Below are 11547 nucleotides of genomic sequence, written 5' to 3' on the forward strand. Positions count from 1 at the left end.
GAGTGGGTTGCCATTTCCTCCTCCAGGGGATCTTCCCCACCCAGGGATCAAACCCGCATCTCCTGCATTGCAGGCGGGTTCTTTACTGCTAAGCCACCAGGGAAAGCCCATACTATGTATGATAACAGTGGAAAAAGCAGACCTTCCATGAACATTCAGGAAGGCCACATTCATTTCAGCTTTGGTTCACTGAAGAACCTTTTGAAGCAAAGAAGAAAAAAAAAAATAGGTGCCTTTGAGGCATATAGGGAAAAGGGAAGGGAGAGGGGGTCCTTTCAGGCAGACAACTGGATATATAGAGACAGGGAATTGGGATCAGTAAGGATTTATTGGAAAAAGGAAGAATTTATTGGCATTTTAATGGGCCCCACTGAAAAAATAAAAGATATATGAGAGGAAACATCTGTCCTCTAAAATCACACACTTCCCAAGACTCAAAGCTATAACAGATCAGTTGAAACTCTTAGACCAGCACTGTTCAATATGGTAGCCACTGGACAGAACACATTCTGTTCTTGAAATCTGGGTCGTCCAAACTCAATGTGCTGTGAGTGTAAAATACACACCAAAATTCGAAGACGTAACCCAAAACAGGTAAATATCCCATTAATAACTTTTTGTACCAGTTACATGTTGAAATGATATTTTTGATATAATGAATTAAAAAGAACACCTTATTAAAATTGATTTCAGCTATTTATTTTTTATGTTTTTAAAGGGGCTACTAAGTTTCAAATCCTCTCTGTGGTCTGTCTTCGTGGCTTGTGCTGTCTCCCTCTTGGGGAGCACTGGTTTGGAGGCTGTTCTGGCTTCAGCACTGTGGAAGAGGAAGGAGGAATGGCGTCAAGGGATGTTGGGAGGACCACAATGCAACCAGCGTGCCTTCCTCTACCTTCACTCTGGGCTGAGAGGGTCTAGATTGAGGCCGGGGGGAGTTCAGGTGGAGAAGAGGTGATGCCAGAGCTCAGAATCCAGAGGAGGGGGCATAAGTGCCGGGCAGCCCTGTGACATGTGGTGTTGAGGTGAATTCTTAGTGAATAATGTGTGATAATGTTTAGTTATACCCTCCTTCCATCCAAAGTTTTTTGGTTCAGGATTCTCTGGAGCGTTGGCATCCCTTTTGCAGCTAATATTAGAGCATGGATGGGGTGGAGTTGGAGGGAGGAAGGTTGCTAAGAGAAATGGAAGGGGCAGAGCAAAGGTCTATCTCATTTCTTTAGGAAAGTTGAGTGTGGTTCTGGACATATTCCATTTACTCTGCCAGAAGGCCTGAGGTGCTAGCTAGTCTCTATCACTCTATATGATTTAGGGTCCTTGCTAGGTGAATTTTGGGGTAACCCATTATCTTTATCTTTTTGACTTGTGAGAGACTGAAAGTGGGCTTTATTAGACTGGACAAGATGATAGGAGCTTCCAGGTCTAAAGATCCTACTACTGGCCAATAACCCCAGGGACTGACAAAGTCAATTGTTGGAGGTTATCCAGGCCCTTGGCCAATATGCCGCAACAGAGCATTGATTCTGTTCTAATCTCTGGCACAAACTGTTCTGCGACCTTGCCAAGACATCTCTCTGTGTCTTTATATCCTTACTGGTTAACCAGTTTCCGGATCTGAAGAGCCAGAGTGTTCTGCAGATTTACTTCAGAACATTTTTTTAAGTGCAGTGTCAATAAGAACATTGTGCTTTTTCAGGTAGAGAGCACTCAGAAGGAGAATAATTGATGGTATTCCACGACTTCTCTGGGAAACTGAATTTTAATAGAAGAGGATGTTACCCAATTCTGGGGATGCTGCAGAAGGTGGCAGTGAACCCTCTTGCCCCTCCAGGTTCCTCCAGACTGTTGAAAAACATGTGGTCTGAACTAACTCCACAGAGCAGACCCTGGTGGGCTGTCTGTCCTAGAAGATGTTATGTAGAATTTGAGTTTGTTAGGGCTGACACAACAAAGGACCACAGGTTGGGAGGCTTGAACAACAGAAAAGTATGGTCTCACAGCTTTGCAAGTCTGAGATCAAGATGTGGAAAGGGTTGGTCTCTTCTGAGGACTGTGAGGGCTTAGAATCTGCTCTGGGCCTCTCTCCTGGGGTCTGTGGGTTGGTGCGCCTCAGCTTGTAGATGCATCGCCCTGATTTCTACCTCTATCATTACATGATGTGCACATGTCTGTGTCCAAGTTTCCCCTCTGTATAAGGACAGCAGTCATATTGGATTAGGACCCACCCTAATGACCTCAACTTTAACTTGGTTACCTCTATAAAGACCTTGTATCCAAATAACATCACATTCTGAGGTACCAGGGTGAGGAATTCATCATTTAAATTTGGGGAGGGGGACACAATTCAATCCTTAACAAACTCTATTCAAGAAAAAGATTGATATGTTTTGCCTCATGTATACACACACACACACACACACACACATATATATGAGTGTATGTGAGCAACAACATATATATATATATATATATATATATATATATATATATATATAGTTGAAGTTTAAAAACTGATGAAGCAGACTCAAGAAACTGAGAAATTTTGAACCTGAAGATTAAGCGAATCATTCAATCTGTGGTCCTGTGAGAAAAAGATTTGGAAAATATGAAGGGACGGTTAAAAGAAAACAGAAATAGAATGATAATCTCTGCCAATGCTGTCCAGTAAAATCTTCTCTGTTGATGGAAGTGTCCCAAATCACCACCTGTGATTAGTAACTATTATTTTGGATGTGAGAGGTTAGCCTCTGCCTAATCTGTGTTCCAGAAGGAGATAATTAGAATGGGGAAGAGGCACTATCCAAAGAGATCATGGCTGAGAATTTTCCAGAGTAAAGACCCCAATATTGATTCTAGGAAGCCCTTGAATCTTAGCAAATTAAATGAAAAGAAGTATATACTGTGACCTCTCCATAGGCAGACCGCAGAATACCAAAGAGAAAAAAGAAGGTTTTTACAGAGCAGCCAGTGAGACAAACCAGATTATCCACAGAGGATTGGTGATGAGACTGATAGCTGTTTCTCACTGGCGTTGGTGGAAATTTCTGGACAAAGGATCTGTATCTTCAATGTACTTAGAGAAAACTCGCCAATCTACAATACTGTGCTGCAAAACTACCTTTTAAGAATGAAGCCACAATAAAGACTTGTACAGACAAACCATATCTGGTGGAACTCCCCATGGAAAGACCTTAGAAAATTTCGAAAGATTATTTTAAGAAGAAGGAAAATCATTCAAGGTGAATATTCTGAGATACAAGTAGAAATAAACAGCAAAGATGTAGGTAAACCTAAGTAATGACCGTGTAAAACTATAAAAATAATGTCTAGTTTGTGTGGAAATCTAGACCAGAAAAGCTAATGTATTACAGAAGAGCATCATGTAAGCTGGAAAAACCTTGACCACAGTTAAAGAGATATGAGGTCCTTATCTTATTTAACTGGAAAAGTAAACACTAAAGAATAGACCAAAGCCTTTAATTTTCATACAGCTAGAGGCTAAAAGTGGAATAGAAGAAGAAATAAATAATCACCGATTCAGAAAAAGGAATGGATGCAGATTGAATCAGCACAAATAGTGACCCTGACCAAATGGACCTGTGTAGAGCCTGGCACCCAACTGTAGGAGAAAATGTCTTTTCCTCCCAAAACATATGAAATAGTAATGCAGATTGTTCAAGTGCTAGGCCATAAAACTGATAGCTGTTTCACTCACCCATAGATTGTACTCACCCATATTGTGGTCTCAAAGCACAAATAAAGATACAAATGATTGTTAAATGAGAGCTTCCCAGATGGTGCAAGTGATAAAGAACCTGCCTGCCAATGCAGGAGACGCAGGAGACCCTAGTTCGATCCCTGGGTTGGGAAGATCCCCGGGAGGAGGGCATGGCAACCCACTCCAGTATTGTTGCCTGGAGAATCCAATAGACAGAGGAGCCTAGTGGGCTACAGTCCAAAGGGTCACAAAGAATCAGACACGACTGAAGCAATTTAGCATGATCTAATATGTAAAAGATATTAGAAAAGATGAAGTCCTAACCCTCAAGCTTTTCTTCTAATGGGGGAGCATGGTACATAAGAAAATGAATGAATGAATGAATGAATAACAATAACAAGAGGTGAGAAGCACATTGAACTTGAAGAACATGCAGCAGTCTAAAGCAACAGAGACCCAGAAGAGGGGGTGAGTTGGTGGTGGCTATTTTAGACTTCAGGATTCTTCCAAGGACAGGATCTCATGCAGCCATTAGGAAATGGAAAAAGCCCACATCCTAAATAATAGAGTAGGGATGAGCTCCCAGACTGATGCCTTCTGCACGCAGCCATTTGTGGCCAGGCCAAAGTTGTGGGTAAGCAGTCTGCAAAAATATGGACAACAGGATGAGGCAGGTTAGATAAGGGCTTTCCAGGACTTTGGCTCCAAAAACTCTTACGAGCCCTTTGTCTGAGTCTCTCCTCTCCCTTAGACCCACAGCCTCATGTTGCCCCCTCTCCAGCCCTCCTGGCAGCCCCACCAGCCTTCTTTGGAAGCTCCATGCTCATGTTATCCCTCCACCTGCCTCCACCTGCCTCCATTAGGCTTTGTCCTGATCATCCAGGAGCCTGGCAGGATGGCCAGAGCACCAGGCAGTGGGTGGGGAGGCATAGCATGCCAGTTCCAAGTCCAGCTATGTGACGTCAGCTAGGCAGCTTCCTGGGCCTCGGGGTCTTCATCTGTGAAACGTGGAGGCAGACCATGACCTCTGGGAGACTTCCCAGCACTCGATGCCCTGCGGCTGGGGGCTGGGTCGGTGCTAAGGACCACCTGTCAACACACCAGTGTGGGAACGTGAGGCTCTCTCCCTGCACACATTCACGTTTTGAGCAAAGCTTTTGCTCACCTTTGCCCAAAGAAGTGAAGTTTCATCAGCGTCTCAGGCAAAGTGAAAAAGATGGGGTTGAGGCTGCCATCTGAGTCACCCTGTGGCCTCCTGGAGAGCCAAGAGGTCCGAGTTTAGTACAACTGTAAGGAGCGGCAGAGACTTCCTACAGCAGAGGCATTGTGCACGGTTTTGAGGGACGTGGAGGATTTCAATAGATGGGGAAAGGCCCTCTAGAATAAGGGAGCAGTGGGAACACATCAAGGGGGTGGGGGAGTGGGTGGCACAGGTGCCCTGTCTGTAATGCCCCTGGGTGGGGCGACAGCCCACGAGAGTCAGCGTCCAGAGGTGCCTATGAGAGAGTGTGTAACAATAGCCATCTCCACCTTCATGCCAGAGGCTGCTGTGTGCTCTGCGTACGTTTACAAGTTTATTCTTCAAACTGAGTCTATGAGGTCAAGCATTACCATAATCCCCATTTTACAGGTGATGAAACTGAGGCCAAAAGGGATCGACAGGGAGGAAACTGGGATTCGAATGCAGGTCTGACTCTAACTCTGATATCAGGAGTGGAAAATTCAGGAGGGCTGAGTTCTGAGCCTGGGAGCTGGGGATTTGAGGAAGGAGCCGGCAGATGTGAAGAAATTCTGGGTCTGTGCACATGGACATGACCAGAGAAAGTCGTGAGGGGCTGACTCTGGCGGTTGGTGCCTCTTTGGAGTGAAAATGTTCATAATGAAAGTTCTGCTTGACGGATGATAAAGGCTCCGGAGGGACTCACGAGGGTAGACAAGTGTGTGCTGTGCGTTATCCTGATGCGGTTACTGGAGAGAGCAGGAGGACGCGAGGCTTGTCATTCTGTCTCTCAGGGAGGCAGCCAGTGGTGTGTGGAGTGGTGGGCTGGTAAACTGCTCTATGCGCGCACACACACATACGCACACGTACACACACAAGCACACACCTTAGTTTGTAGCATCTGACTTCATGCTGTCAATAATCCCCCAGAGACTGATTTCAAGGTATCACTGTGATGTCACTAGACACACAGTTGGGAAGAGAAGTGAGAGTCAAGTCTCAGCATAGCCTTGAGATTTGTCATCGAAGTAGATTTGGGTCTGGGGGGATGAGATAGAGGCCAGAAGAGTGGGGTATCCGATGCATTGCTCTTCACTCCTGTATCTTCTTGTCTGAACAGCCTCTTTCCTCCTATGGAAGGGTTTGCTGGGGGTATAAAAGAAGAGAAGATATAGACTGTGAGAAAGGGCAAAGGCATGCAAGACCTGCCCTCCCTGGACCACACCAAGGCCCTTCCCCTAGAGACCCTGCCCCTGAGGATCAACTTCTCCATCAATACGTTGTTGTTGTTCAGTCGCTAAGTCATGTCCAACTCTTTTTGATCCCATGGGCTGCAGCATGCCAGGCCTCCCTGTCCTTCACCATCTCCCAGAGTTTGCTCAAATTCATGTCCATTGAGTCGGTGATGCCATCCAACCATCTCATCCTCTGTTGCCCACTTCTCCCCCTGCCCTCAATCCTTCCCAGCATCGGGGTCTTTTCCAGTGGGTCAGTTCTTTGCATCAGGTGGCCAAAGTATTGAAACTTTAGCTTCAGCATCAGTCCATCCAGTGAATATTCAGGGTTGAGCCTGATCTGGTATTCCCTTCCTGAGGTTGAGAATGTGCCCCCAGAAGCTTGGAAGAGGCAGTGTGCCGTAGTGGTCAAGAGACTGTCTGAATCTAAGTACAAGATCTACCAATTATTAGCCAAGTTACCACTGGCAAGTGGCTTAACAACTCTCTGCATCAGTTTCCTGCTCTGTAAAATGGGGATAATGTTCTTACTTCACAGAGTTGTTGTGAGGGTTAAACTGTTACAAGTAAAGCCCTTAAACAGTGCCAGGAACATAAGAAGTGCCAAATGAATGTTTGTCACCATCATCACCATCATTATCATCTATAATCGTTACTCCCATTTGCTGGTTTTCTGCTTTCAATGTAAACGGAAGCTATAATTAGTATTATAATTATAATGCACAAGTTACAATTTATTTTCAAGCCTGCATGCCTTAAAAATTTCTCCAGGTTTATAATAACTTCTTAGGTTGAATATTTCTTAACGATAGTCACAGTTCTCCATTGATTTTCAGTATGTATCTAGTCTGGGCCACACAGACCTGGTGGAATTGGAAAAGGGTAACTCCTATTCCAAAATCAGCTGGTGGGCAAAGGGCTGCCCTGTTTTAGAATAGTTGGGTAGAGAGGAGAGCCAATCAATGGATGACCCATTTCCCATCCACGGAGATGGTAAGGCTCTGCCCCTACTCTCATTGGAGGCGAGACACTTCCCATCTTACTGTTCAAGTCTGTTCTGTATTCTTAGTGCCATGACGTATCAGGGTCTAAACGTCCTTCAGAGGCATCCAGTTTCATCTGATACCTGATTTCCTGTGCAGCATCCCTTGTAGTGAGCACCCAGCTTCTGCCCTGATATAACCAGTGATGGAGAACTCAGTTTCCTTAGGATTCTGTTTCTATTTTCAGATAGCGTATTACTGATGTTTGGCTCTACATATGGAAAAGTCTTCCTGCCTTCCCAAAGCTTCCAGGTACTCTTCTAGCTTAAGCACTTTGGAACACACAAGGTAAGTTTAATTTCTTTTCCATAAGGCAGTCTTTCAATTATTTGAAGACAGGCATCTTATCCCTCTATGTCTTCTGTTAATAAGCAAGATGATTCCTTCATTTGTTCTATGTATAGATTGTTTTTTAGTTTCCTTCACCTTGCTGGCCGTTCTCTCTGAAATGCACTTCAGATTGTATGCCTCACTTTTAAAATGTGGAAACCGGAAATGAATGCAAAACTCCAGGTATGTTCTGAGTAGCACATAGTACAGGATGGAAATGCTGCCCTCCATTATCAATTCTTTACTTTTATTAGAGTCAGAGTTGGTCACTTTCAATATTTTGCAGCCATGTTGCTTTCAACTGGTATTGGATCAATTGTTGACTAACACTCTCAAGACTCCTTAAAGGTGTCAGCTGCCTTGATATCGAATTTCTCCTCTATATGTACTCTAAGATTTTAGCACTCAGGTCCTGGGCTATTAACTTTATGAAATCTAATTATTTTTAGATTTTGCTTATCATTCCAGCCCATCAGAAGTATTCAGGCATATACAGGGCCTGTGAACTATTTCTCTCACAGAGTCTAGTCTCACAGAGACTAGAAAGCCCTCCCCAGGTTTGACATCACTCCATTAATGAGTATTCTCTGGATATGAGTTCTGAACAGTTAATAACCCACTCACATGTTCTAGCACCAGACCCATTTTTTTCTCTACGTTAAGCACAAGTATATCATTAGAGACATCACCAAGTGTTTTGCCAGTGTCCAGATGCCTGAATGGAAATGTGTGAACATTGTCTTTCTCTGCCAACCTCCCACTGAGGGATGGAAATGGGCTGGACTAACAGGGTGTGTTCTTGTGAACCCATGCTGGGTTCTATAATCACTGCTTTGTCATTTGGGTGCCCATTATAACATGGCTTTAGTAATACATTCTGGAATCTTGTCTGAGATCCATATCAAGCTCAATCATCCGTAGTTTACAGAATCCATTTTCTATCCATTTTAGAAAATTGGAAGGCTATTTACTCATTTTCAGCCTTCTAAGATCTCTTGACTTCTTCCCAAACAGCATGCCTATCCTGTCCCCGATCTCCCAACTCGTCCCAAATAGAGCTGAGAGGCATTTTGTTTTTGCTGTTGCCTTTTTGTCAGCCTGAGGTCATTTTGCTAAAATGCTGTCTCTGTCACTTTCTTACATGCCTCTTAAATTTGTGTCCTTCTTCCTATCCTGTCCTTTAAAATCAGAGCTTCCAGAGCACTGTATTGCAATGTAAGCGAATATTGGGGTTACTCGGGGAGATTAAAAAGTTATGCTGATTTTTTACCCTAGACAAATTGAATCAAAACTTCAGAGAGTGATGCAAGCATTTGTATTCTTTTTTTAAGTCCCCCAATGGACAGGCAAAGCTGGGACTATAATGGAGTGATATTAGTTTTGTTTGTTTCTGGTTTTGTGTGCTAGTTTTTATTATTTGTTTTAGATTTTTTTTTCCTCTCTCTATCATTGGCCTCACCTGTATCTGTATTGTGAGATTTGAATGTTTGAGAAATTTCTGAAACATTTTGAGTGCAATGGACCTTCATTCCTTATGCCTCGGAATTCTGCTTTTCTTTACCTATGAATCTTATCTGGGAATCACACTGTCGCCATGTCTGTTGGCTCACAGTCTGTGAACTCGGTGACCTTTGCCCTAAGACTCCTTTTTCATCGTCTTTGATAAACATTACTTTATTCTAGTAGGTCAGAATTAAATCTAGGACAGTAGTTTTTCCATTTGTGTGCTTAATCTTTTTGGAAACTTAGGCAAGGCAAATTTTAGGCTGCTCTGCTTTGGGCCAAATGAGGCTTTTAGTAGATGTTTATAGAGTAGAAATTCCCCATCATTACCAAATCATGCTTGTAGTCATTTTTAAAAAATGTGTTGGGAACCTATTACGCTTATTATTTATTTGGCCCACTGGTCCAGTCTATATCTTGGTGGTGATTTAGTGGCTAAATCATGTCCAACTCTTGCGACCCCATGGACTGTAACCCTCCAGACTCCTCCGCCCTTGGAATTCTCCAGGCAAGAATACTGGAATGGGTTGCCATTTCCTTCTTCAAAAGATCTTCCTGACCCAGGGATCAAATCAGAATCTCCTGCATTGCTGGCGATTCTTTCCTGCTAAGCCACCAGGGAAGCCCGTCTGTATATTGTGCCCGTGCTGTTCTGTGCTCAGCGCCTCAGTCATATCAGACTCTTTGAGACCCCATGGACTGTAGCCCCCCAGGCTCCTCTGTCCATGGGATTCTCCAGGCAAGAACACTGGAGTGGGCTGCCATTCCCTCCTCCAGGGGAATCTTCCCAACCCAGGTCTTCTGCACTCCAGGTGAATTCTTTACCGTCTGAGCCACCAGACAAACCTAATTGCTCCTTAGAATTGCTCACAGAGTGGTAAAAATACAAATTTTAGGATCCAATCCCAGAATGTATGATTTAATAGAAATCGTAACAAGAAATTTCATTTTAAAAGCCCCCTGAAGGAGCCTGTGGAAGGCGGCGGCGGCGGCATCTGTGAGCCAAAGTCCAGTCAGGGCATGGCGGCGCCGTCGGCCCTGTCAGGGCCAAGTTATCACGGGGCCCGGGGCGCCGGCGGCCATGATGGGGCGCCGGCAGCTCCAAAGCTCGGGGCCTGTGGCCCTTCACCTCGGCGGCAGGGGGCGGCAGCCCAGAGGCGGTGCTCGCTGAGCAAGCTTTGGTGCGACCGAGGCCGAGTTGTGCCCCCCCTTCATATTCAGGCATCGCAGCTCTGTGTTCTGTGACGAGGATGGAGATCTGGCTCTCGAAGTCTCTGAGGAGACAGTCGTCACCAAGAACGGGCCAAGCTGAGGCGGGTGCATCAGAACCTGATTCCTCAGGGCCCCGTGAAGCTGGATCCACCTGGATTTCCCTGTGGTCCTCTACGAGGTGTGAACCTGGGGCGGGGTGGTGGCGGCAGACATAAACACCCCCTGCTCCAGCAAGACACCCCTAGGCTCAAGGAGTGGCTTCCACTGAGAAACTTAGGCTGGGGCCACAGCGGTGAGTAAACTCCCCTGGCCTGGAACCTTCAGCTGTGAGCCAGGCAGTGCTGGTTGGGTGTTGGTTTGTAAGTGGACCAGAGGTGGCTGGCAGCTGGCGAGGGCTGATGGCGGAGTTACCAGTCCACCCTTTCCTAACAAGGAGCATGAGAGGGCACATGCTGGTCAGGAATGCCTGCTTCCTGTGCCCCTGCCTGGCCTGCATTCTTCCAAGCTTGCCTAGGGCCCAGCCCTGCTAGAGGCTACAGCACTTTACAAGCAAGGTCTGCCTTTTTCCCGCCCCCGGGGCAATGGGAGCTCTACAAAAGTGGGACCGTCCTTTCCCTCCCTTCCTTTACCCTCTCGGTGGAGCGTTTCAGCCCTTTGCTACCTTGATTCCTCCTGTGTTGGACAGAGGCTGGGGGTAGAACAAGCCTGATTCTTCCTGCCTACCTGCCCATTTGTTCCCAGGATGGACAGTTTGCTGTCTGTTAATAGGAGTAGGGACTGGGGTGTGAGCGGTTTCTCCCTCTACCCAGGGCTGGCCTGATCCCTCCCCACTGCAACTAGTTGCTTCCCCTCCACCCCAGGTGGAGAGGGCATACAATGGGGAGCAGGAAGGGCTCCGGATGCCTGTGCCCCATCCCACCTACCGTATCTAATCCCTCTTGCCTTTACACATCCACCATCCTGTGGTAGGGCACAGCACCCTAGGGCTGGTGCCAGTGTCTCTGAGGACCCCATCACCCCTTTCCCTCCAGTATACCCCTGCCTCCAGGATCAGTCAAGAGAAAAGTACTGGAGCCCCTGGATGGGGGCAGAAAGGAGAGAACAACCATAATAGGAATACTTAAAATGTGAAAGCTTGTGAATAGTCCAGTCCATGATGTTGTTGGGATAGAGTCTGATTTCTACATAGAAATGATTTTTTAAAAAATTCCTTACTATGCAAACTCTATGCTTCAAGTATGTGAAAAATGGCTTGGGGAGGATAGTCCTCAGTCTAGGAAGACTGTTGTG

At 45.6% G+C, this 11547-nt stretch overlaps 1 pseudogene; it reads left to right on the forward strand.

Annotated features, from left to right (window-relative positions):
- Nucleotides 1–10065: 10065 nt before the first annotated feature.
- Nucleotides 10066–10441, forward strand: LOC122696835 (annotated as a pseudogene).
- Nucleotides 10442–11547: the final 1106 nt, after the last annotated feature.

The sequence above is a fragment of the Cervus elaphus genome, chromosome 7, assembly GCF_910594005.1.
Source record: "Cervus elaphus chromosome 7, mCerEla1.1, whole genome shotgun sequence".
In the NCBI taxonomy this organism is placed as follows: domain Eukaryota; kingdom Metazoa; phylum Chordata; class Mammalia; order Artiodactyla; family Cervidae; genus Cervus; species Cervus elaphus.